The sequence below is a fragment of the Sarcophilus harrisii genome, chromosome 4, assembly GCF_902635505.1.
Source record: "Sarcophilus harrisii chromosome 4, mSarHar1.11, whole genome shotgun sequence".
NCBI classification, from domain to species: domain Eukaryota; kingdom Metazoa; phylum Chordata; class Mammalia; order Dasyuromorphia; family Dasyuridae; genus Sarcophilus; species Sarcophilus harrisii.
The window spans coordinates 56,439,038-56,466,082 of NC_045429.1; the positions used below are offsets into that span (position 1 = coordinate 56,439,038).

General features: G+C 35.7%; 1 pseudogene; it reads left to right on the top strand.

Moving 5' to 3' along the window:
* Positions 1–6,309: 6,309 nt before the first annotated feature.
* Positions 6,310–19,304, top strand: LOC100932808 (annotated as a pseudogene).
* Positions 19,305–27,045: the final 7,741 nt, after the last annotated feature.

Below are 27,045 nucleotides of genomic sequence, written 5' to 3' on the forward strand. Positions count from 1 at the left end.
TGATGCTGAGTGAAATGAGCAGGACCAGAAGATCATTATATACTTCAACAACAATACTATATGATGATCAATTCTGATGGACGTGGCCCTCTTCAACAATGAAATGAAACAAATCAATTCCAATAGAGCAGTAATGAACTGAACCAGCTACACCCAAGGAAAGAACTCTGGGAGATGACTATGAACCACTACATAGAATTCCCAATCCATCTATTTTTGTCCATCTGCATTTTTGATTTCCTTCACAGGCTAATTAATTGTACAGTATTTCAAAGTCTGGCTCTTTTTATACAGCAAAATAACTGTTTGGACATGTATACATATATTGTATTTAACTTACATTTTAACATATTTAACATGTATTGGTCATCCTGCCATCTGGGGGAAGGGGTAGGGGGAAGGAGGGAAAAAATTGGAACAAATGAATTTGCAACTGTCAATGCTGAAAAATTACCTATGCATATATCTTGTAAATAAAAAAGCTACAATAATAAGAAAAATGAAATAAAATTTAAAAAATCAATTTAACAATATGGGCAAGTCCTTTTATTTCTCTAAGCTTCAGGTTTGTAATTCACAGTGACTATGGGTCAATTCTTCCCCAGAACAAATCTTCAAGAAACTCTTTTTGACCATTCTGATAGCTACTAATTAGCTGCACAGTCTTGGGCAAGGTAGTCAGTGATATATAGTGTCATCAGTTTCAAAGTGGATGGAACCAGCTCTAAATCAGGTATTCCTGTTCAATCCTTCATTTTTCCAGATGAGAAAATTGAAGCCCTGAGATTCAGTCTCCTCACCTACAAAACGAAAGGATTTAGGTCAGATGATCTTTAGATGACTTTAAAAGTCTTTTGAGTTCATAATTAGCCACATTCTAGACATGTATTAGGAGGCTAAGAAACTAGATTGCATAATACAAATCACGATCATCAAAATGAGCTGCCTGTGGCCTTTTAAAATGGACTTCCTGACCCTTTTATCAAAAGGGAATCTAGAGAGCTTTTAACCCCAGGAAGCTAACTGGCCCTTCCAGGGACTGAATCTGTGCCTTTGGTCTCATTAACATAAATAACTTAAACAGTAAGACTGATCTGAATTTGAGGCAAATGAAGCTTAGCCAGCACATAATAGAACTGAAAAAAAAACCCTGAGATAGTCACCTTTTGGAACCAGATTCATGATAGTAAAGTTAGTGGACTTGGCTCTTTGTCCATCAACAGTGACTACTTGTAGGAGCTTGGATATGCTAGATTACTTCTGTAAGGATATTTGATTGACCTTTGCTTTTAACAAGACTAAGTGGTTGGGCTTGCCAAATTCCCCTCACATACAGGGTGGCACAAAGGGAAATCTGTGGTAGAAAGACTATTATTTGCCTTTGATGTCAGTGACTGGCCATGTCCATGATCTCTGTTTGTTCCCTTAGTCAGCAAACCCTGACACAGGTATCTGAAGAGTCCCCTTCCTGTAGGGAGCATGCATCCTCTGCCTGAATTTCTTTGATATTCTAATAATACCCATTATCCCAAAACAATATACAGCCCTTCTTAGGATTTTCAAAAGATTTTCCTTCCAAATGATATATGGGAACTTAATCATGGGGTTAAGATAAACAAATGGAAAGTTTGTCATTGCACACATTAACCCTCTATCATACATGAGAGTGTACAAGGAACTACTTTCTCTTGGCTGACTAATCTCTAGATCTTGCTGGATTTAGCCAGTCCTATTCTGTCTGGGCTCTATGCCAGATCCAGCCCTCTGTTTCTCACTGAGACAGATTTGGTTCGGCAAGTCTGCTTGGTAGCTAAAAACCTTGCTTATTTCCTTTAATCTTTGTATGAAAATGCTGACCTTAAAACACTTCTTTCTCTATTCTTGCTATCTTAGTGAATACTCACAGGGCTCTCAGCCCGGAGGATGCTTATAGTTAACTCCTTCAAACCTAGTCTCAGTGGTTATGAGCCTGCTGAAATTTTGTCCTTTCCGTTGTTCCTCTAAAAGGAAGAATCTTCCTTTTTCAGGTTGCTAGATTCACTTTTATTAAAGAAAAAAAATTATTAAGCTTGATTTGAAATACAAGCTTGTGTGGGGATTCTGAAATTGTCCAATCTGTAAGAAAAATCACTGAATCAGAGCTCTGAGACAATGGTACTTTATTGTAGAGTCCATGCCCCCTCTAGTAGACTTCAGAACTTCTTCATGATCTGAGATGCCCCCTTCCTCCAAGACCTTAGTTTTTCAGTGCTTGATATTCAAACAACTCAGGTCAAGAGGCCAAAAATACAGCATTTCACTGGTTGATAGAACTTGGCCTTGACTTCCTGGAGGGTCTACACAAAATACGTAATCCCACTGGTTACAAACAGACTAATGATAGATCTTGACAATCCTATCTGGACCATTCAGGAGGTCATACCAAGTTGATGAGTATATCCATGGTCTGGGCTGCTAAACATGTCAAAACATCTACATGGACCAATAGGTTGGTAGAAAGGCAGGCTGCAGGTCAGCAGGCAGGGTCACTTATTGGCCAAATATGTATGGTCATCTGCTTATACTGGATAATAGAGGGATGACAAGGGCTAAAGGGGAACTAAAATAGCTGGGAGGGGGGATTTTCCATTTAATTGAGTCATCTCCACCATGCTGGGCTTAGTTACTATAAAAAGTTAGCTTCCTATGATTAAGCAAGTGAATTTACAATCTCTTGTTCACAGCTTTTAGGCCTACTATCAAGATTTATAATTAGCACTCTGGTGTAATCATATCAAACTGATCAATGCTGAATAAATGCTGGAATAAATAATACTGGAATAAAATCGGGGTCCAAATAATTATTTATTACAAGGTTAGATGGTGGAGATACAAAAGCAAAAACAAAAACAAGCATCTCTTCCCAAAACAGACTTTAAATTGTACTCAAGGATACAACATGTATACAGGTAGACAAATATAAAGTAATTTGAGGAGGAAAAAGGAGCAGTTATGGGGAATTAGAGAACCTTTCAGGAATTGCTACCTTAGCTAGGAGAACTGGGATTCTTATGGGGAGAAGAGGAGGACATGAATTCAAGTTATGGGGGCATTTTTTTTTTGCAAATTCTGCAAATGGCACATGGAATGTCTAATTTGGAAAAGCCGTGAATTTTCTGAAGTGTATTATGCAGGAAGGGGAGTGATGAGAATTAAGGTTAGAAAGCTAGATTGGTTCAACATTTTGGAGATAGTAAACAGAATGCATAGGCTTGAGAGTGATGAGAAAGTAGAGGCAGTGAGTGAAGACAACTCTTTATAGTCATCTGGCAGTATCAGGAAAGGGAGACCATAAAATGAGAACTTGAGGTCACTACCTTCTTTCCTACTACATTGGGATGCTGTAGATATTAAACCTTTTTATCCTTTACCCTTGAATTTGTAAGTTTGCTTGAGCAAGTATACTTATTAGCCATAACTCTTGAGTCCATCCTTTAAAAGTATTTTCTTTACTTACTAGTATAGAATTTGGCTTCCATTGCTCTGGACCTGAACCAGAGCAAACTTCCAGCCATAAAATCTATGTCTCCAAAAATTATTTTCCTCTGTCTGGCATCCCCATGCTACTTCCAGCGAGGGTTCCATCAACTTAATAATTTCTGGATCAACCTTGCTTTCTCTGTTAGATCATGCTACTCCTAAGTCCTAGTCCCCAGCTTCCTTTTATGTGTGACCATCTTCCATTAGTATATACGCTCCCTAAGGCAGGAGCTGTATTTTTTTTTTCATTTGTAACCCAGGTCTTAGCACAGAGCCTGGAATATAGTAAGTACTTAATAAGTGTATATTTTAATTGTTACTTTGCCAACAAAAGATGTCTTGAATATATAGTAAATATAAGAGCAATCTCAAAAGCAATGGGTGAAGGTTCACGATCACCACAACTCAGTTAAATATTTCTATTTTTCAGTGGTTTCTTGATTTCATCTATGTGTCTTCCCTACTTCAAAAGATCAAAACCTGTGGCTTTGTAATTTTTTTCTAAATTTGTAAATTTTATTTTCTTGATTACATGTAAAAAGTGTTCTTAACATTTAATTTTTGAAATTGAGATTCTAAATTCTCCAAAAAAAACCCCAAAGACCAAAAATAATACTTCAGAAAAAAATAGAGTAAATAAAAAAGTATACTTTGATCTGCATATAGACTCAGTTAGTTCTTTCATCATAAATTCTTCAAAATTATCCCAGATTATTGTGTTGTTGAGTAGAACTAAATTATTCCAGCTGATAATAGTACAATATTGCTGTTACTATGCACAATGCTCTTCTGATTTTGCTTTCTTCACTTTGCATCAGTTCATGGAAATCTTGCCAGGATTTTCTGAAAGCATCCTACTTGATGCGGTTAGTGGCAGTACAGAGAGTTGAGGTGTGAGAATCCCTTTCTGGTTGGCACAGATTCAACGTGAAAAAATTCATGAACCCAAAATATTAATGGCAAAAAAGGAAGTTTTGTTGTTGGCACTGCAGAAGCCAGCTTTGCTAGAAAGACTGACTTTCATAATGGCAAGGTCCTGGCAGAGAAATAAAGAAGGGTTATCACTAAGAAGAGAATATCTTCACAGTGGGCAGGAGTCCTGGCACGCAGCTATGCCAAAGAGAGAGAGGTTCCTTGACAAGGCATAGTCCTGCTTTGGGCCTCTGCAAATTATGAGTTTAAAATTGCATTTTTTATAGGAAATCTGAGACTGAAGTTTCCATTGAATGAGGTTCCTTCAATGCCTCCAGGCCTAGATTTTCAGTTGAATGAGACCATTTAAGTTCCAACTACTTATTAGAAATGGTCCTGGCCTAATTTTCACCTCAATAGAGCTTGCAGCTACTTGTCACCAAGATAACAGAATGATTCCCTGAGGGGGGCCTCTCCCAGAGGAGGGTTTCTCAGATTTCACCCCCATGGCTTCCCCACCAAAGTCAGAGATGACAGTTTCAGAGTTCCCCTGTCACTACTTATCATTTCTTATAGCATAATAATATTTGTTACATTCAGACATTTGTTCAGACATTTTCCAATTGATGAACATCCCTTCAATTTCTAATTTTTTGTTACCAGAAAAAGAGCTGCTATAAATATTTTTGCACCCATATGTCCTTTTCCTTTTTTCATTTTTTAAAATCCTCTTAGGGATATAGATTTAGTGATGGTATTGTTGGGTCAAAGGACACACATAGTTTTATACCCCTTTCAATATAATTCCAAATTGATTTATCATTTTTTTGCACATTATGCCACATAATTCCTTTGGATCCTCTAGAGAAAGGATATACTAGGGCCTTCCTCTAGGCCTTTTAAAAAAGCCTTTAAATTTTTTTAAAACATTTGTCTTTAGTATCACTTAAGTTGTGCATTTTTAATTGCTCATTCTTGCTCTGTATGGTCACCAATTCCACCTTTACAATTTTACATTTGATACTATTCCTTAACCCTATCTCTTTAACACAAATCATCATAGTAACAGTCTATGTTAGTGTTCTATCATGCTCTAAAGTCATTATATCAGTTGAACATCACAATACTTCTGTGAAGTATAGATTTTATGATCTTTCTCCATTTCACAGATGAGGAAACTAAGATTTTGAGGCTTGCCCAGGGTCATAGAGCTAATAAGAAGCAGATATTGGCTTTGAAATTAGATCCTTTGACTCCAAATATATTTTTCATTCTACCCTAGCAATGAGCAAAACTCTTTGTATTTGAGAATCCTTTTGTAGCACCTTTCTAGGAGTATTTTTCTAACTCCAACTTGAATTGGTTGATTGAGTTTTTAGGTGGAAGTTACTAACTACTATTCTAAAAAGAATACTAAAAAGTATTCTAGGTAGGAAGAAGTAACTTTGAAAGGTTGGAAGTTTTATAATCCTATTGTTTATAAGCTCCCACTGGAGCTCTTCTCTTTGCTTATAAAGTAAGTAAGAGCTAATTAACTTTTAAAAGGGGCATATGATCATCTGGATAGGCAGCTAACTTTTGATATTATCGGTAGAGGGAACTACTTGGTTCCCTCTACCAATAATATTATCACTTTTCTTGTAACTTAAAATCTTAGAAAACTTCTTGGAATAAGTTGACTTGTCTGGAGTCACACAGTATGTCAAAGGTGGGACTTGAATCTAGGTCTTTTTGTCAGCAGGAATGAATCCCTTGGTGATGGTGTATAGGAAGAAGGAAATCAGGACTTAATGGAATAGGTAGAACGTTCACTAGGCCTTAATGAAACAGCAGGCTCTTAATAGGAAAGTAGGTGGGTGTGAATTCCAGGTGCATAGGATGGCAGGAGCAAAGTCCTCAGATGAAAGGTACGTCATGTTCAAGAACAGTGAATGCCATTGCTAAAATTCTAATCATAAAAAGCTTTTTTTTTTAATTAACTTGGAAACTTCTTGATTATGAGCAAGATTTGCATTGAAAAACAATGTTTTAAATTGAATTTGTACTTAGCCACTCAACTCATAATGTACTCCCTTGTTCTCATTATATTACAGGATGTTTAACATTAATGGCTTTCCTAGCCTCAGGAAGCTGGAAATTGACAAATCCAGTTTGGGCTGACTTCAGATCTGGAGGACTGACCTTATCTTGATAGCTTCAAGGGGAGACAAAAAGAGACCTTTCACTAAGCTAATAGAAAATAATAACTGATTCTCAAGGGGCTACTCCCCACCCCAGATCCCTTAAAGAGTGTGAGTATGGCTTAGGGGAATATATTTTAACTGATCCTTGTTATGTAAGGCAACTAGTGATCCAGAACAGAGCCCATTAGCAAACTGTCTAAGCAGAGTCTGAAGTGTTTACCTGTACTTTCTTTCCCTACGCCACTTGAACAAACTCATTTTTTTCCAAGCTAGTAGAAGAGAAAACAAACCACAGTCTATAACAAAATTTTTATTTTGCAAGCTGGAAAAAATGACAATGTCAATGGATTCTAGATTTAAAATTGCAAGGACCTCTCCCCCAGAGGTCATCCTGCTAATGATGATAGCTAACATTCTGTATCAGAGACTATGCTAATCATTTAAAATTATTTTTTCATTTGATTCTCCCAATAGCTCTGGAAGGTAGGTTCTAAATTATCCCCATTTTACAGATGAGGATATGAAGGTAAAAATTAAGTGACTTAGCAAGTACCTTATTTCAAATCCACTGCTCTAATAACTTCATCATCTTACTTTCTTCTTGTTTCACAAATGAGAAAATGAAGACCCGGGGAGTTTAAATGATTTACTTAGGGTCACATGGTAATTAGATTTCTAAGGTGGGATTTTGAGTACAGAGTTCTACCTACCACAGTACACTGTCTCTCCCTCCCCCCCCCCAACTATTATCATAGACATTAAATTTAGGGATCATAGATTTAGATGGTGAAGATCTTTAAGGTTTTCCAGTCCAATAATGTCATTTTGCAGATGAGGAGCCCAGTGAGGAAGGTTATACAGTAGGATTACTAGCACCATTTTACAGATGGGGAATCAAATACTCAAAGATATTAAATAACATGTTTAATGTCACACAGCTGACAGATGTCAAAGAAGGGACTTGAACTCAAATTCTCTGACTCCAGATCTAGGACATTGTCCTCTATAGACTTGTTTATTAAGCCACATAAGTTTCCAGAAGAGTCTAGTCATGATTCATTGAAAATGTTTATTGTTTTAATTCATTGAGATTTTAGGTCACATTTTAGTCATACCATGACATTATCACATGTAATCCTCATAACATAGCAGAACAGTGAGTCCTATTATTACCCCTATTTTACCAAGAGGGAAACTAAGGCCTAGAAATTTAGTGACATGCCTCAGATCAAATTCTAGTGTCTGATTATTTGAATTTGGATTTTCTTGACTTCAGACTGAGCATTCTAACCACTACATCACCTATCTGTCTCTAGGATAGAGTGACTTGCTCATAGTCCCATAGCTACTCAGTATAGGAACTAGGAATCGAACCCAGCTCTTCAGACTTGGGGTGGGAATTCATTCCTCTGCACTGACAGAATTGGGTTATGCCTACTAAATATTGGAATAGTCAGTTGACTTAATACAAATATATATCAAACAATTGTTTGAAAACAATATTCTAGCTGTTATATTTTATATAGCTGTTATATACTTTCCTTCTTTCTCCCCACAAACATTAGTATCCTGATTGTTTTTTAAATGTTTTATTTCACTAAATACCTCTCAGTTATATGTAAAAATAATTTTAACAATCATCTCTAAAATTTTGAGTTGCAAATTTTTCTCTTCCCTCATGCCCATTGACCTGCTCCTTGAGAAAGCAATTTGATATTGATTATTCATGTCAAGTCAAGCAAAACATTTTTCCATATTACCCATATTGCAAAAGAAAACAGATACACTTCTCCCCTTAAAGTAAAAAAAAGTATGCTTCAAACTGTATTTAGGATTCTTCAGTTTTCTCTTTTGAAGTGGATAGCATTTTTCATCCTGGGTCCAATTAGTTCTTTCACAATTGATCATATTTGTGACATTGCTGTTATTGTATACAATGTTCTCCTGGTTTGCTCATTTTACTTTGTACCAGTTCATGTAAGTCTTCCCAGATTTTTCTGAAACCATATCACTTATCATTTCTAACAGTACAGGAATATTCCATCACTGTCACATACCACAATTTGTTTAGCCATTCCTTAAGTGGTAAGCAAATGCTTGATTTCCAATCATTGTCATCACAAAAAGTTACTATGAGTATTTTTGTACAGATAGTTTTTTTTCCCCTTTTCTTTGATTTCCTTGGGATACCAACCTAGTATTCCAAGGATACTAGTGATATTTCTGAGTCAAAGCACATGCATAATTTTATAACAATTTGGAACTATGCCCAAATTGCTATATTTTTTTCTTAGAAACATTTATTGTTTGTTCAATTTCTTCTTTCTAGGATAAGGTTATTTTAGAATTCTATTTCTCTTCTGTTAATTGAGAAATTTATATTTTTGTAAATATTTATACATTTCATTTAATTGTCAATTTTACTGACGTAAGTTGGGCAATAAAACTAATAATTGTTTTAATTTCATCTTCATTGGTGGGTACATTCACCCTTTTCATTTTTGATACTAAGTTTTTGCCTTTACTTTTAAAAATCAAATTAACCTATGATTTCTCCTTTGATTTTTAGGGTTTTTATTTTTGTGTTCAAATGGGGGATTTAAAATTTGTTCTTTTTAAAGTTTTTTTTAGCCACATAGCCATAATCTCTCTCTCTCTCTCTCTCTCTCTCTCTCTCTCTCTCTCTCTCTCTCTCTTTCATTGATATATGCATTTAGAAACAAATTTTCTCCTTAGTATTGTTTTGGCTTCAATTCATCAATTTTGGAATATTGTCTCATTGTTGTCTTCTTTTGAAAGAGATTTTTCTAAAGCTGAGAAAGAGGTATGTAGATCATTTTCTCTCTTTGAATCAATTTAGATGTGATATTCAAATGCTGCCCATCCCATGCACCAATTTTCTTTCCATTTTAAAAGCTCTTCTGTGCCTCTTTTATGCAAGACAATTTTCCTCATTCTTACTTTGCTTTCCCCCTTCTCACAGGGCGTTCCTTTTTCTCACTATTTTTCTCTCCATGTTTTTTTTTTTTTTTACATCATCCAACCTTAATTGACTTATTCCCATGCCTTCTTCTTTATTTTTTTTTTTGTACAACTCTTCTAAATGTCCTAACAATGGCAAAGTTCTTAGAAGTTACATGTATCATCTTCCCATTTAGAAAGGTAAACAATTTAATCTTGTGTCCCTTATAATGCATCTTTCATCTTTCTCTTTTGATGTTTCTATTGTCTTATATTTGAAGGTCCAATTTTCTTTGACTCTGGTCTTTTTGTTAGAAATTCTTAGAAGTCCACTCTTTTTTCTGATAAGTGACTTGCCCAGGGTGAGCAGTCACTGTGTATATCAGAAGCAGGACCTAACGTCAGTTCTTCCTGACTTAAGTTTGGCCCGCTATGCTCAGCTGCTTCTCAGATTTTCCTGGGACTTAAACAAGGTGAGCTAGATGGAACAGAACATGGAGCACTGACACTGAAGTTAGGAAGACCTAAATTCAAATTTGGGCCTAGATTAGGTGTGTGACTCCAGGTAAGTCACTTAACTCTGTTTGCCTTAGTTTCCTTATCTGTAAGGAGCTAGAGAAGGAAATGGTAAACTGCTCCATTATTCCTGGCAAGGAAAACCCCAAATGGTGTGACAGAGTTGGACACAACTGAAATGATTGAACAAACAAGATGAAATCTCAAAGGACTTCAGAGCAGGTATCTTTATAAATGTCTGGTATTGAAGGGAAAGGATGCCTCAGTTGCAATGGGCTGGGACACAATGATGGCAAACTTTTCCTTAAACATGGAATTCTTCCATGTTAACAATCATAATCCCTTGCATTCATAGAACATATTATATTTTAAGGTACTTATACATATAATTAAAAATAACTACAAATGAAACATGAAGGAACAATATGAAAAAAGTGGTATTTAGCATATTATTAGGAATATGCTAAAGACCCTGACCCAGCAATATTTTAATCAAGGAGAAAGCTTTGAGTTGCACACTATATAGTGACTACGTTAGGACTTGTTTCAGAATAATCTTGAAAGCCAAGATAATCTGTCTTCACCCTCAGCTTTTGTTAACATTCTAGGATGGGCACAAAAGTCAAGGCATAAATATCCATTTTGGATCTTCCTCAGCTAGTATCTTCTGAAAGTCCAAAATTCTCCAGTGACCAATTGACACTTTTTTTTTGTCATCCTTGACTCAAGGAAGGACTGGGAGGCAACAAAAGTCCCATTTGTATTGTGGAATGCCACAAAAGTACTTTTCTATGGCTGGAATACTATTTGGATGATGGTGATGGGCACTGAGAACACTTAAAAACATATATGATCCCTACTCTGGGCACTGCAGTGATTGGAACACCAGTTTTAGTATTAAAGGAGACAACAACAACAATCTCCAAAAGAACAACCAACAACAGAAAAAAAAAAAACCTTAAGTAAAGTGAAGGATTCAGACTTGGTGATACTTAATTTTCCTCTGGGTCCTTTTTCTCCCCTTCTCACAGGCTTTTACCCCCATCTCCAACTCATCCCTAATGTCTGATCTCCTGCCTGTAGCTGCATCTTTCTTTCTATCCCTTTCTCAGCATGGAACAAACAGCTTTGCCTACATATTTAACAGACCTTTAAGGTGAATAGCTATTTTCTTGGTTGAAAGTTGATGAGGACAGACTGTGAGAAAATCACTTTAAGAGAAACTGCTATCTCATACTCATTACTTCTCAGCTGAGAAGAACTGGCATTCTGAGAGAACTCATTCTAAGGTTGCCATAACTCTGGTTTACAATCCAGAGGGAATGGGATAAATGAAGAGAACAGTCACTTTGAGATACATGGATAAATAACAATAGCGCATAACAAACAATAACAAACAATGGCCACCCATATTCTTGGGTGAGGTTTCTTTCTTTCTTTCTTTCTTTCTTTCTTTCTTTCTTTCTTTCTTTCTTTCTTTCTTTCTTTTTGTTTATTTTAATACAAATTGTTTTATGAATTATGATGGGAGAGAAAAATCAGAGCAAAAGGGAAAAACCATGGGAGAGATAAAAAACAGAAAAAAGAAGTGAACATAGAATGGATTGATTTACATTCAGCCTCCTTAGTTAGATTTCTGGATGCAGGTGGCATTTTCTGTTCAAAGTCTTCTGGAAGAGCTTGACTCACTGGGAAAAAACAAGTCTTTCTTAGTTGACAATCACACATTCTTGCTTTTATTGTACAATGTATTCCTGGTTCTGCTTGTTTGGCTCAGCATAAATTCATGTCAGTCTTTCCAAACTTTTATAGAAAGATTGTTCACCATGTTTCACAGAACAATAGTATTCGATTATTTCATGTACCACAACTTGTTCAGCCATTCCCTAATTGATGACCATCCATTAATTTTCCAATTCTTTGTTACCACAAAAAGAGCTGCTACAAACATTTTTGCACATGTGGGCCCTTTTCCCTCCTTTATGATTTCCTTAGGATATAGCCCCAGTAATAGCACTGCTAGGTCAAAAGGTATGCACAGTTTTATAGCTCTTGGGGCATAGTTCCAGGTTGCTCTCCAGAATGGTTGAATCATTTCACAACTCTACCAACAATGCATTAATGTCTCTTGGGTGATGTTTTCAGTCTCCTCCTACCCAATCTTAGTTAGCTGGAATAACAAACATGTGATTGAGGTTGGAATTTCATCATTATCTCCTTTGTCCACCATCTGTGGGTACTCTGTGTAGCATTGGGTATGAAATCAAGAAGACCTGAGTTCAAATCCTGCCATAAGCACTTCCTAATTATACTAACATGGGCAAGTATTGGACTCTATTTCCTCATCAGTAGAATAAGAATAATAAAAGCCTTGCTTTAGGGAGTGCTGGTAGAATCAAATGAGATGTGTCAAGTCTTTTGCAAACCTTAAAGTGAAATAAATCTCTATTATTATTGTTATTATTGTTGTTGTTGTTATCATTACTATTAATGGGAAAAGGAGAGCACAAGAAGATTGAAGAGATTGGATAATTTACAAAGTAGATAACTGGGTTCTTTTTAGAGAGTCACTTCAGGTAATTGAAGCCATAGACCAAAGAATTCTATGATCTTATAACAATCTATATTGTTTAAGGATGGACAATAGAAAGAATCTGTATTTCTGTTAACCTCTCAAGGTCTGTTGGAGAAAGGTGCATATAAATGGAATGCAATATTTCTGGGGAGATGATTCACCAGAGTTATTTTCAAATGCATTTGTCACAGGATTGTGGGAGGTAAGGAAGAAGAGATAAATAAAGCAATTATGAGAGGAGAAAAGCAAGGTGAGGAAAAAAGGGTTTTAAGGGAAACTCTGAGACATAGCTGAAAGGAAAGGAGCTTAATAAAAGAGGAGGATGGAAAGAGAGAAGAGCCATTGTATTCCCTTAAGAAGAGTTGCTGCAAATTTGAGGAAAAAAGAAATAAATAACATAAATATATAAAGCCATAAACTGGAAAATGGGAAAGAGAAAACTTCAGATGAGGAATTATAAACCAAATGTAAACTTCTTTTGTTACTGTTTTCCTATTAGATCCTGCAATAACAAAGGAATTCCAGTCATCTTTCCCAGAGGGGATGACATTTAGTGATGCGTTTCTGAAGGGATTTCTCATGTTGAGGTGAATAAATATGAAGCTGTCTGGTCAGACATCTACAGGGAGAGCATCCTATGATGATCATCAAGATTCTCAACAAGTCCCTGAACATGATTATTTTTTATTTCTCAAAGATTTGAGATCATTGGCATTGGAGAGAATGGGAGAAAGGACTGACTAATCTTTATCAGGATATCTAGGGACTAGCTCTCCTTCATGCATACTACACGTGTGACTGTGGCCAAGTTATTTTATCTTTGTGGGCCCTAGTTTCTTTAGGAGGAATGGCTAATTGATGTCCAATGTTGCTTTCATTTCAAAATTCTGTGATTCTTCAATTTGTGCAAAGGTCAACACAATATCTTTGTATGTATATGTGGGAATCTACTCAATACCAGATCCTAGAAGGGACAAAAATGAAGTCATTTAGCAACAGAGAAACAATAGAGGAACTTAGAAGAAAGGGATTTCCTGTGATCCTTTTATCTCTTGCTGATACTGACTCTTGGCAGTGTCTCAACAACTGAGTTGTCATCTCAGGTTATCTCAAAGTATGTCCAGTATTGGAAACCTTGAGATACTAGGTGTAGTCTCTGAGTCATTGATTCTTAGCTGATTCTAGAAAGTCCAAAGACTTGTGCTCATTAATGAATATTTATTGATTGACTGAATAAAAAGCATCCAAAGACAAAAGAATTAAGAAACCCATGAATAATTTTTGACAGAAACAATGTTAGAATTTTTACAGAATCTTAGAATATGATGAAATTTTGGAGACTATTCACTGTAAACTGCCTTTGATCTGAAAATTCTCTCTACATCTTAAATAAATAATCATTTAGCTTTTAGTTGTAGATCTTTAGTGAAATGAAACTCCTCTGCTGTTTCTTATGACAACCTATTTCATTTAGGAAGTTTTTCCTTATACCGACCTTTCTGTGGCTTCCACATGTTGCTTCTGCTTTTGTTTTCTGACACCAAACACATTCTTAATCCCTCTTTCATTTGGTAGTCTCTTGAATACTAGAAGACAATTATTATATAATTCCAATTATTATTCTCAAGGTGAAGCAGACAGTTTCTTTAAGTAATGTTTATATGAAATGGCCCACTGTGAAGTCATTAATCATTTTGGTCATCCTCTTTTAGACCATCTCTAACTTGTCAATGTCCTTCCTAAAATGTGTCATCCAGAATTGCACACAATATTCCTGAGCCTAAGTGGAACCATGGATAGAATGCTCAGGAAAAGCTAAGATGAAATTTGCAAAAACTTTCTACCTGCCTGATTGGATAAGTCAATTAACCTGTTTGCCTCAGTTTCAACTGTAAAATGAGAATAATAATAGCACCTACCTTCCAGAGTTGTTGTGAGGATCAAATAAGATAAAACTTGTAAAGTGTGTAGCACAGTGCCTGACATATAATGGGCACTATAGAAGTGCTATTATAATTATAATTACTTCTAATTATATTCCAGATCCAGTCTAACCAGAGCAAAATAAAGCAAATCTATCACTTACTATGTGCTGGACATCATGGATCTCAATACAACTAAAGATCACATTGTGGTTTGTATGAATGTGTGTTGCTTCTGATGCTAAATCACATTGTTGACATCCTGAGCCTTCAGTCCATTAAACTCCTATATCTCTGTTAGGTGTCCTTCTATTTAACCATAACTCTCCTATTTTGTTCTTGTGAAATTGATTTTTTTTTCATTATTAGTGTAGAATTTTACATTTATCTCTATTAAATTTCAGTTCAGGGAGTGTAGTCCATCATGTTAGCCTGTTGAGGCCTTTTTGTATCCTAATTCTGTCATACAATATATTCTCTATATCTTCTAATATTGTCCCATTAGAAATTTGTAAAACTTGCCAAAAGCTTCTTTCTCCAAATAATTGATAAACCAGTTCTTCTTTTCTCCTTCCTGACTGAAACTGTTTTCATTTTGTTCATGGATTTAAGTAGTCATAAAGTAGTACCTAATAGTGGTCCCCTTCATTGTTTTGTCTATCCTTTGGAGGATAAAACTGTCCTTGAAGTATTCTAAGAATTTTTAATTAGTTTCTTCACTCTTGATAAAGACAATTTCAGCATTTCTCTACAACTTGGTCCCAGTTTATATTTTTCAACTTTATTATTCATTATTCTTCTTACTGTACTTTATGCTCTAGCCATACTAGAACAACATAGAACTAGACAACATACCATGTTGTTCCTTATAAATGTTATTCATCTTCCATTTCTTTATGATTGTTCCTTAAGCTCAGAATTCATGAACTTCCATCTCTAAGAATCTATTATTTTCTTAAAAATTTTCCTCAAGTATAGTAATACTGCTTCTATAGCAGCTCCTCCTGAACCCCCAAACTGTTAATGTCTTTCTCCTAAAAGTTATGCTGTATTTTTATGTGTATTTTGCATATAGCCATTTATTTAATATTGTTTCCTGATAGGATATAAACTTCTTGAGGGTAAGGACTGATAAATTTTTTTTTTGCATTCCCAGCACTTAGTGTACCTGGAACATAATATGCAATTTATATTGATTGATTGATTGTTTAGATAATAAAATTCCTTAAAAATCATGCTTTTGTTTCAAGCTGATGATACTTTCCGAATTTTTTGTCCATTTCCCTTTTCTGTTCTTGAGTGGGCAATTATATACCCCAACAATGATTCTGTTTCTCCTTGCATTGATTCCCAACCCACTGGTTAACAATCTACACTAAGATTGAGAAAAAATAATAAATTTCACAAGAAAAAAATAGGAGAGTCGTTATTAAATAGGTCACCTAAAAGAGATACAGTTTAGTGGATTGCAGGCTCAGTATGTCAACAATATGATTTAACAACAGAAGTACACGCAATCTCTTAACAATTGTTAATCAGTAGCAATAATGCTAGAGGTCTATAAGAGATAACCAGGCAAATCTTAATTTACAGTAATTATTTAATCATTGTTGTTACTTCTTTTCCATGTTCATGTCCCAGTCAATTAATTTGTTTCTTAGGAGAATAAACTGATCTGATGCTGAAAAACAATAGTGTTGTTTCTTGAAGAATAGAATAACAACACTAACAACAATAGCAACAGTAGCTTACAGTCTTCAAAAGCATTTTACACATATTGTCTCATGTTATCCCCACCAACCCTGGAAAGTACGTTACTACTTTTTTTCTTCTTCAACAGTTTCACCTCCTTTAATAAAGATACTTTAAAAAGGTCATAGTGTTCCACTGTTTTTTTTAATAATTATAACTTTTTATTGCCAGAACCCATGCCTGGGTAATTTTTTGCAACATTATCCCTTGCACTCACTTCTGTTCCGATTTTTCCCCTCCCTCCCTCGACCCCCTCCCCTAGATGGCAAGCAGTCCTATACATGTTAAATATGCCACAGTATATCCTAGATACAACATATGTGTGCAGAAGTAGGTTATTACTTAAGGAGAAACTAGATGGTTCAGTGTATAAAGTGCTAAAGTTTGGGAAGACCTAAAATCAAATCTTACCATAGTACTCTAGCTCTGTAATCCTGGGCAAGTCACTTAAATTCTCATATCAGTTTCTTCGTCCCTACCATCTCAGGATGAAATGAGATAAAGTGCTTTGCAAGCCTTAAAGCATACATGAATGATTTGTTGTTATTGTTCAGACATATCACTTGGGTCTAACTCTTCATGACCCCATTTGGGATTTTCTTGGCAAATATGTGGAGGTTTACCATTTTCTTCTTCAGCTCATTTTACAAATGAGAAAACTAAGACAAAGTAGGTTAAGTGACTTATCCAGGATCACACAGTAAATGTCTGAGGCTGGATTTGAATTCAGAAAGATGTATCTTCCTGACTTCAGGTCTAGCACTCTATCTACCGTGCTTTCGAGATAATTATCTATTATTATATTAAATATTTTATTATCCCAGTAGAATGTAAACTACTTGAGGGAAGAGACTGTTTTCCTTTCTTGTTTTATCAGTATACCAGTGCCTAGTACATCATTAGCTCTCAATAACTTGATCAACTTGAATTTTACATACAACGAAATTTGGATTATGGGGATATTTGTCATTCATGCATTCCATAAACATTTATTAACAACAGATTATATGTCAGGCACTGTACTAAGTGCTGGTAATATAAAGGTCTTAGAACTGTTATGTCCTTAAATTTTTTAGCTGTATCTAAACAATGAATTCAGAATGATATTAGTGCAAAGGAGGAAGGGGTAGGAATGAAATTTCATAAATCTATGGGTTTTTTTTTTTGAAGGACCATAGCCCAATGGAATCAAGTGATGGCCTCAGAGTCAGGAAAAACTGGGTTTTCATCTCACCTTTGACACTTACTAGCAGGGTAATCCTGATAAGATCATTCAAACCTTCTGGGTGTCAATGTTCTTCTTATTTGTGAAAGGATGGTAGCTCTGGAGTTCTTGTGACGCTCAAACGAGACACCATATTTATATTGTCTCCCAGTTCCTTAAGGGTCAAATATAAAATGCTGTTTGATTTGTAAAGTTCTTTATTATCTGGTCCTTTACTATTTTCTTTCTTTCTTATTTTGCCTGAGACAGTTGGGGTTAAGTGACTTGTCCAGGGTCACATAGCTAAGAAGTGTTAAGTGTCTGAGGCTAAATTCAAACTCAGGTCCTCTTGACTTCAGTGGATTGTGGTCTATCCACTGGGCCACCTAGCTGTCCTCTTTACTACTTTTCTAGTCTTCTTGCCCTGCTTCTTCCCCTGCTTCACATATTCTATATTTCAAATCCAGTGGTGACTCACGTCTTCTTTCTATTTCCCAGATTCCAAGTATTTTCACTGGCTACTCTCCATTGTTGGAGTTCACCTCCCTCACTTCTGCAAGAATTCTTTTACCTGTCTCCTTAATGTTAGTGTCTGCTCTCTGTTAATTATCTCCATTTTATTCTCACAAACCTCACTTGAATCTAATTCGTACACAAGTAAAGACATCATCTTCATGATATTATTGGTCCTATTCAAGAATGATGGATGAACAAAAACAACACACATGAATATGTGCATAAGTAGATGCACATATATGAATATAAAAACATGCAATCAACTACATACAAATAAGATATATATATATTTATTTGTATATATTACAAATTACTTCACATATGTTATATATATATCTTATTCGTGCATAGTTAATGTATTTTGTTTTTCTCATTGGATCATTTAGGAATGATTTTTTACCTTTCTCTGAGTTTATCTAATCATATTATCTGTATATCTATATCTATAGCTATATCTATATATATATCTATATAATTCTCTGTATTAGTACTACAGAGGCAACTCAACCGATCCTGACACAACAGGCTGTCCTGGCTGACATGGCACACTGCCAGTGTCCTTGCTCCACTGCTCAAGAACCCCGCCCAGATGCTCCAGGGGAGCTTCAGGTAACCAGAATTTTTCACACAGCTTCTCTCCATCTGACTCCTTTGTCTCTTCCTGACAAGGAAGGAAAGTTTGTCATGGATTAATTCCTGAGGAGTTCTTTTAGTTTATGTATCCAAAACTGGAGTTACAGGTCCTTAAATATTGGGCACAGGACATATCCTGTATTTTCTCTCCAAAGAAATCTGTGTTATAATTGCTGATACATCTGCTGCCATGTCAACATTGAGGCTCTTCATCTATATATTTAAAAATATGGTGCCTCTATAGCAGCTTTTACTGATGAACTCAGAGAGGACCAGATGGCTGAGGCAGAAGGGCTTAAAAGGCCTCCATAAAAAAATATCCAAGATGCAATTGACTTGGAAAAAAACCAGCAAGCTCTCATTGCTAAGCATCACTACCTCTTTAATGACCAGGGGAGCAATATTTTCACGACATTAGAAATCTCTTACTGTGAGAGGGTGCACAATACATGCATACTGATCTGAAGAACCACCTGGACTAACACATCTCAAAGCAGAACATGTGATGCAAGGATCAAGAACGTATGATCTTATGGGTGGAGAACCGGGTGATGAAGAGCATCTCTGATCAACAGGAAAAGGAAACAATTGCAAGGAGCAAGAATACATGAGTTCATAGGTGGAGAACCAAGTGGTGAAGACCATTTCTACTCAAGAGGAAAAGGAGACAATTTCAAGGAGCAAGTATGCATGATCTCATGGGTGGAGAACAATGTGGTAAAGAGCATCTTTGATCAACAGGAAAAGGAAACAATTGCAAGGAGCAAGAACATATGATCTCATGGGTGAAGAACCACATGGTGAAGAGTATCTCTGCTCAATAGGAGAAGGATACAATTGCAAGGAGTACGAACACATGTTCTTATGGATGAAGATCCATGTAGTGAAGAGCATTTCTGAAAACAGAAAAAGGAAACAATTGCCAAGTGCATCAGACCTGAAGTTACTAGTAATGTATCCCTCAGTACTTAGCACAGTGCCTAGCACATAGAAGGTCCTTAATAAATATTTGTTGACTTAGTTTATGAAAGACAGTAAGCTTCTGATATGCAATTCTATCTATAAGATTCTATGTAAGTAGGAATTCTGTAGATGCTAAGCAGTTTTTAGCCAGTAGTGATGTGTTGCCCAGTTTGCATTGAGCAAAACGTTCATGCTGCTTAAGGATAACCTTCTGTTTTTTGAAGTGTGGTGTTCCCAGCCTTGATGTTGGGAAAGATTGAAAGCAAAAGTGAAAAGTTATGACAGAGGATGAGATGGATAGATAGTGTCAAGGAAGCAACAAACATACTTAGAAAGACTTTGGGACATTAGTAGAGAGTAGAAGGACCTGGGATGCAAGGAACCATGGGGTTCCAAAGAGACAGACATGATTGGATGAGTTGATAATAATAATAACAACATTTTACAGTGAGTCCTGAACTTAAATTATAAAATTCTCTGATTTTATAAACATATAGAATGTTTGATTTAGACTTTTATTCACTTCTTCTTCAAGTCAGCAGCATCTAGACCTGTTCATCATTCTCCATGTATGACATGATCTTCCCAGACCATGATGGGACCATCTTCTCATTCAAGACAGTGTGAGTCTCAACACAACTTACTTTTCTAGCTTTTCTTGCTCATTTATCAGTTACTATTGTGAGATGATAGTACACTAAAACAATTTTTTGAAAAACACAAGCTACCCCTTGTGGTAGCTTGCCCTATCCCCTTCACTTAAGCAGCTGATATTTTCAGCCTAGTAGTAAATTATCACTATTTAATTTGCAGTAATTAAATTTGACCTGTTATTTAACCCTATTCACCACATATTTAGTTAAAGCTTTGCTCTGACATAGGCCTTTCCCTCCAATCCTGCAGCTCTCTTCATAGTCCTTTACCCACACTATGCTCAAGGTTTCCCCTCGGGCCTTTATAGAAGCTGTTATGTCTGCCTGAAAGATTTTCCCTCACACTCTCTCTTCATTTAAATCTAACTTATCCTATAGAGTTTCCTATGAGCTCAGTCCCAGTTGCAGCAGCCTATGTTGAACTCTCCCTTCCCTGAACTCTGCTACATTTATATGCAGTACCCTATTTAGAATTTATACTGATCTCTCCCCACACTATAGCTCTTTAGGGAAGGACATATAAACACATAAAGGATTATTCCATGGAAAAGGGGTAAAATTTATCTTATTTCTCCCAAACAAACAAACAGATCAAGGAGCAATAAGAAATGCAAGACAGAAGAGTTAGACTTTAGGTAAAGTCAACAAGCTAGTCAGGCAAAAAGTATTTATTAAACAGTTATCATGTGCCCAGTACTGTGCTAAGTATTAGTGATACAAAGAGAGGCAAAAATCAACTTCGTCCTTAAGGAGTTTCATATTAATGGAAGAGACAATTTGTAAATAATTAGGGACATGTAAGATATAAGCAGAGTAGATGGAAGGTAATGTGAAAGAAAGAGGTATGACTCTGCTGTTCTTTGCTTGCATTGTTGTTTTTCTTCCCAGGTTATTTTTACCTTCTTTCTAAATTCGATTTTTTCTTGTGCAACAAGATAACTGTATAAATATGTATACACATATTGTATTTAACATATACTTTAACATGTTTAACATGTATTGGTCTCTCTGCCATCTAGGGGAGGAGGTGGAGGGAAGGAGGGGAAAAGTTGGAACAAAGTGTTTGCAAGGATCAATGTTGAAAAATTATCCATGCATATATTCTGTCAATAAAAAGCTATAATAACAAAAAAAGAGGCAGGAAGGGAGGAAGAAACTTAAAGGACTTTTTCCAGAGGGGAAATTTTTAGCTTAGTTCTGATGGAAACAGAGGAGCTAAAAGATGGTTGTGAGAGGGCTGAAAATTCCAGTTATGATGGACTCCTATAGTAAAGACAAAGATTCAGGAGGTGGAAAGTTCTCTTTGAGGAGATGCAGATGGACAATAGCTGGATTTCTGACTTTGTGGAGGGTAGTAAAGTATAAGAAGGTTGGAAAAGTAACGGGGGAAATATGGATATGGTTTCAATATCATATGAAGGGATTAGGGAGGCACTGGAGCCCACTGGAGAGAGAGTGTCATGGTCAAACATAAACTTTAGAAACAAATCACCTTTGAATGTAAACATAGGATGAATCAGAAAGGGAAGAATTTGAGGCAAGGAGACCATATGGTAAACTATTACAATCTACCAAGAGTAAAAAGATGAGGGCTTAGACCTGGTATAGGTTTCTGAGATGAAGAGAAGGATCCCCATATGAGAGAATTTGTGAAAGGTGAAGTTATCACAGAGAGGACTAGGCTATCTTCCTTATGGTAGGCAAAGGTCTTCTTTGTGCTGGAGTTCTTCAAGCAACAACCAGTTAGCCACCTTTGGGGTATGTTGTAGAGATTCTTATGCAAGTCCCATATGAACTAGATGGATTCTAAGAATATGAGATTCAAAAACTTCAGCTGGTTTCTAATTATTTCATGTCCACATATTTTGTTTTTCCAACTACATTACAAGCTCTAAGAAAGCAAAGACCATGTCTCGGCTTCTTTTGTAACTCTACCCCAGCAAACCCCTGGACTCATGTACCCAGCACAGAGTAGAGTAAATACATATTTCTTGGTTGGCTGATTGAAGTCTTCCTAAAGCTATGCTCCAGCTGTTTCAGTAATTGCCTAGAGTGGTAGGACAATACTTACACATCACTATAAAAATGCTTTTGTTAATGGTTTAGGAGACCTGAAAACATGATGTATTTTTAAATTCTTGCCAGATGAATATAGTGCAGATACATGAGTAGGATGGGAAAGCTGGCTGAAATAAGGATGGTAGATGGATATGTGAAAAGATCTATAGTATCCCAGATAACCTGAAGTTTTCATTATTCTCAACTCTTCCTTTTGGGAAGACAAACTATTTCCTCCTCCTCCCCTCTTATAGAAAAGTTGAGAAGACTTCCTTGGACATATTGAGTTTGAAATGCCTATGGGACATCATCCGGCTGGAGATGTCTACTAAGTAAAAAAGGATTTGGAAATATAATTTAGGAAAGAGATGAAGGCTTTCAAATTGGTCTTCATCTGCATAGCGATAATAGTGAAATCCAGAGACACTAAAGAGATAACTTAAAGAAATAGTAATAATAGCTAGCTAATATTTATATGATGCCTACTGTGTGGCAAGCAACATAGTAGATGCTTTGCAAATATTCTTTCATATGACCCTTGCAACAAACCACAAGTTGGATTCTTTTTTATCTCCATTTTACAGGAAACTGAGGCAATTAATGCTTAGTGACATATGCAAACACACAACCAATAAATTTCTCAGGCTGCATTTGAACTCAGGTCTTCTTGATTTCAACCCCTACCTGAAATCTATTCATTGGCCCGCCTAGCTATACAGAGATGACAAGAGAGTCCCGGGACAGAGTCCTGGAACTCACTGAGTCAGAGTGAGTTGGACATGTGTGAGAACACATGTGAGAACAGTATCTTAACCCCCTGCCCTAATGCAAGTTAAGCTAGTTTTTTTTTTCTTAAAATGATATTGAACATGCCAGAGACTTAGTTTACTCAGAGGGCTGTTGACATCACTTTCTCATCACCTGAGCATGAACAGCCATGAAGAGTTCCAAGCACCCTATCTGATACTTGGCTGGTGAATCATGATGGACATCTCAGACAAGTTGTTGCACTTAGTTGATTGCATTCTGTTATCCTTTATATCCATTTTTTTTAAAAAAAAAAATCTTCCTTCTGCCATGGCTCTGTGAATATTATTTTGTTAATTGTCAAGTGATCTACAAGAAACTCAATTTACTCCCATATTGAATTTATACTAAGGGGCTATTCTGAGTCAAGACCAGTCCAGAATAGCATGGATGATGATTTTGCAGAGGAGGATGGGAAATGCTGATCAGCTAGAAGAATCACAGCAGAGTACTGTCACAATTACTTGGTAAAGTGCCTCAAAAGGAGGAGGAGGTTAACAGTGTGAAATGCTTCAGAGTCCAAGAAGGCTGAGGATTGAGAAACAATTACTGGATTTAGTAATAATGGGATCACTAAAGACCTTGGAAAGAGACATTTTAGAAAAGTATTTGTGATAGAGGTCAGATTGCAAAGTTTTAAGAGAAAATAGAGGCAATAAATAATAGTTTTTTAAAAGAAATTTGGCTTTTAAATGGAGAAAAGATTCTGGTTGATAGCTTGAAAGGATGGTGGGATGAATTAAGAAGATTTTTATGGGGCTTTTGGACATTTTTTAAATACTAGAGAAGAAACCAGTTGATAAGGAGAAATTAAAAATTAGAAATAAAGAGAAGTTTGAAGGGGAAAGCTCTTAGAAAAGGCGTGGGGGCCCCAGAATATAATAGAAGTGATGGTACTGACAAAAACTAAGGGATTAATTTCTTTCAGTGGAGAGTTACTGTTGAGGTTACTTGTAGTGTCCCAAAAGTATAGAACCGGAGAGAAGAGGAAGATCACTCACAATGGATAGACTCAATTTTTTTGTTAGAATAGAAGCCAGGAAGATTTGTGTTCAAGTTCTGCTTCTGATATGTGTCAATTGAGTGACAACTTAAACATTCAGTGTTCTTGACAACTTTCTAAGGGTATAAATTGCAGAGAAGATTTTGATAGAGAGCATTTTCTCATCTGAGAGGGAATCCCAATGATATCACAAGTCTAGTTCCTATCTTTATAAATAGTAATTTAATTGCATTTTATATGTCAGAACTTTCCCATAAATCATTGAATTACTATTATTTTGGAGGAATGGAAAACAATCATCATTTATATTCTCTCAAAAAAGAAACCAGAAGGCACAAAAAATTAGCAGTTCCAAGTCTACCAGTAGAGTCTCCAAGTTTTCTTTGCAAAATGAGGGAGTGGATAAAATAGATCCTATACTGTAACTGCAATATTGATGATGAACATAAGCAAAAAGAGATGGCCACAAAGGTAATTGCAATTGATACAGTAATATTTATTTCAAAGGATGAAAAAATTTGGTTTTGTGAAGACCTCCTCTCAACCAGGGGTTCTTAAATTTGGATCCACAAATTCATGAAGAGATTTTTATCTATGAAATTGTATGGGGAAAATACATCTTTGTTTAACATCCAGCTGAAACTTAGCATTTCCTTCTTTCTTAAAGTCATTATTCTGAGAGGCTTTACCATACCACAAAAATGGCTAAGAACTGCTTCTCTAAACCAAGTCATTGACATTTAATTTCTTCAATGGCAAAGTGAGTATAGAGGAAACTGAAAGATATGACAGAAAATATACCAAGATATAAAAGAGACCAGAAATTAGTGGACCACTTAAAAGCCTCAAGTTTGTTTATCATGAATATTTTTCTGCAAGAAAAAAGTTAGATCAAACTAGATATGGTGAATATTAAGTAACATCATAAAAAATATTGACAGAAAAGGTTAGTTCCTGATGAATTACTACTGAATCAGTGTTCACATGAATTCATATTCAAAACAAAGGATGAAATCAATACAAAGCTAGAAAACATTTAAGTGAAAAGACATTGTATAGACTTTCAAATAGCTTTAATCCAAACTGTTAAAAACAAGTTTTTGAAGGAAAATGGTAAGTGGATAAAGGAAATAGTAATGATTCTGATTTCCCTGAGAAATTCAACTGATGAAAAAAATAGTTGCCATGATGCAGAGGCTCAGAACTCTCAAATCTCGTTGTTAAGTGGACATACTTGAACTTAAAGACAAGAATATTTATCATGTTGCAAAATGTAATGGATGAATATGGGGTAAGATTGCAGGTATATTCATCTCATGAAACAGAAACAAAGAGTTTAAGGAAAAACAAACTTGTACAAAATTTGTTGTAATTGAAGCTTTAAAGAGAGTCAGGAATAAGAAGGGAGATTATTCCAGGCATCGGGGGACAGCTTATGTGAAGACAAGAGGAAATAATAATAAGTAGATGAGTTTGGCTGGAGTAGGGTATGTGAAAAGAATGTATGTGTACTTAGCTTAGAAAGAGAGAGTTTAGCCACACAGATTGTAAAGGGAGTTTATAATTTATTTTAGATGAAATGGTGAGCCATTGGAGCATATTAAACATGAGCGCAATGTGACCCAGTCTGTGCCTTAGGGATATACATTTAGCAGCTGCAATGGAGGATGGACTAGGCAGGGCAAAGGCTAGATGAACGGATACCAATGAATAGAGTAAAATTTGAGGTTCCTTAATCATACTTTTTCAATCATTCACCCTTCATGAACAACTGTGGATGCTAATTATAGCTACCATTTATTTTCTTCAGTTCCATTTCATTCTATTTATTTATTGGTTTTTAATGGTTTTTTATCTTTCCAAATACTTATGCAGAGATAGTTTTCAACAGTCACCTTCATCAAGTCTTGTGTTCCATTTCCTTCCCTCTCTTCCTCCCTTCCCCACTTCCTAAGACAGCAAGCAATCTGATATAGGTTAAACATGTGCGATTCATCTAAGCATATTTCCATATTTGTCATGCTGAGCAAAATTAATCAGCTCAAAAAGGGGAAAAAATGAACAAACAACAACAAAAAAGGTGAAAATACTACACTTTGATCCATATTCAGTCTCCATAGTTCTCTCTCTGGATGTGGATACCTCTTTCCAAGAGAAGATATTGGAACTACCTTCAATCACCTCACTGCTGAAAATAGTCAAGTCCATCACAATTACTTATCACATAATCTTGTTATTACTGTGTACAATGTTCTTTTGGTCCTGCTCACTTCACTTCACATTAGTTCATTTAAGTCTTTCCAGGATTTTTCTTAGCTAGCATTTATATAACTTTTCACAAATGATATTTGTGTAATATTTCCACAAATAATATCTTATTTGCTCCTCTTAACAGTCCTAGGAAATAGATGCTATTATTATCCCTATTTTACAAATGGAAAAGCTGAGACAAGTGACTTGCCCAAGGTCCAGTTTTCCTGACCCCAGGTCCAACGCTTTATTCACTGTGAGATCTAACTACTATAATTATTGTTGTAACCTATGGCTGGACAATGTGATTTTCCCCTGCATGAAATTACTTGATTTTTAAAGAGGAACAAAGAAGTGACCTTGGTCTCTTTAAACCTTAACAAATGGATTTATTTGCCAAATCAATAATTCTACACTCATGCACAAATCCTTCAGATTTTAAAAAAAGTAAATATGGATAAGGAACAAGTATTTATTAAGAACCTCTTAAATGTAGACATTTGCTAAGTGATTTACAAATTTTACTTCATTTGATCTCCACAACTGTGGAAAGGAAGTACTATTATCACTGTCATTTTATAGTTGAGGAAAAGGAGGCAAATAGAGTTTAAGTGACTT